Here is a 1,345-nt window from a genome sequence, read left to right as displayed (position 1 = left end):
AAATAAATAAGTCTTTTCCTGCTCCAGGAAATTTCCTTCACGGCGCCAGAGAGGAGAGGAAGGGAAGATGGATGGGTGGGGAAGATGTAATATCCTTAATGTTCCCCGTCGTCCCCACCCTCCCTTCACCCAGCCTGTGCAAGGTGGCACCAGGGGGGAGAAAAAGCCAGACATGGACACCCCAAGCTCCATGGACATCTGAGCTCTGTGAGGAGCTGGTGGAAGGGGCAAGGCCTAGAGCAACCCAGAGGGGGGTTCAGACTCTTCCTAAGGAGAGGGCTTTATGAATGGGGCTCTGAAGTATGAATAAGAGTTTGCAAGATGGGGTTGGGCATCCCACGCAAAGGAATGGGGAGTTGTGAGTTCTGAGAGGAATCCATTAGTCAATCCACAAACATTGATTGACTACCTACTGGATGCCAGGCAGCTGGGACATGGCTGTGAGCAGGACAGGGCTCTTGGAAGCCATGAAGCTATGAAGCCAAAAGGCCTGGGTGTAGAGCCCGCTTGGCCACCAGGGGCTGTGTGTGACTGTGAGCAAGTGACTTAACCTCCCTGGCCTCAGCTTCCTCTCAGCTTCTGCAACCCACCTCACTTGGGGGGCTGTCGGGAGGTTGCGCCCTTTGGAGAGAACCTAATATAGAAGGAGCACCCAGCAGTGGGAAGCCAGGGTGGGGGGTGGTGCGCGTGGGCAAGGGGTGGCCTGAGTGGAGCCCAGGACAGGTGAGGTAACCAGCACACTCTGGTGGGAAGCAGGTCTGAGCTCAGTGGACAGCCCTAGATCCTGATGGACACGTGAGGACCCTGAGCCCACGCAGATCCCGAGGACCAAGCCGGCGCCGGATGGAGCCGGGGAAGCAGGAAGCAGGACTTGACCTTCACTCTAATCCTCCTACTCTCCTCCAAAGACAAAAGGGCATGGGCGGGTCAGGGGAAGGGCCTGGCTGTGCCTCAGTTTCCTCATCTGCGAAATGGGGGGAAATCCTCTAGCTGGAAGACACCTGGGGAGCATCCGCAGAGCACCATCAACATGCCTTCATGAACAAATGGGGGCAGTCCCAGCAGCGAGGGCCCCAGGGCCAGGACTCCGGAGCCAGCTGAGGTGGGGGCTCCCCCTTGCGGGGGCCTCAGCTCCTCAGCTGCAACATCAGATCGTGGGCCCATTAAGGGGCCGGAATCAAATGTCTGAGCCAGTGGGAGTGTGCCTTCCCTTCTCAGTCTGCACGTGTGTGTGTGTGTGTGCGCGTGTGTGTGTGCGCGCGCGCGCGCGCGCGTGCATGTGCTCCGTGGCCTCTGTGCCTCCCAGATGGTCCCTGTACTGGCCCTATGTACTGAGTGGCGGGGG

Source organism: Neomonachus schauinslandi, chromosome 1, assembly GCF_002201575.2.
Source record: "Neomonachus schauinslandi chromosome 1, ASM220157v2, whole genome shotgun sequence".
In the NCBI taxonomy this organism is placed as follows: Eukaryota; Metazoa; Chordata; class Mammalia; order Carnivora; family Phocidae; genus Neomonachus; species Neomonachus schauinslandi.
This window is presented reverse-complemented; position numbering follows the sequence as displayed.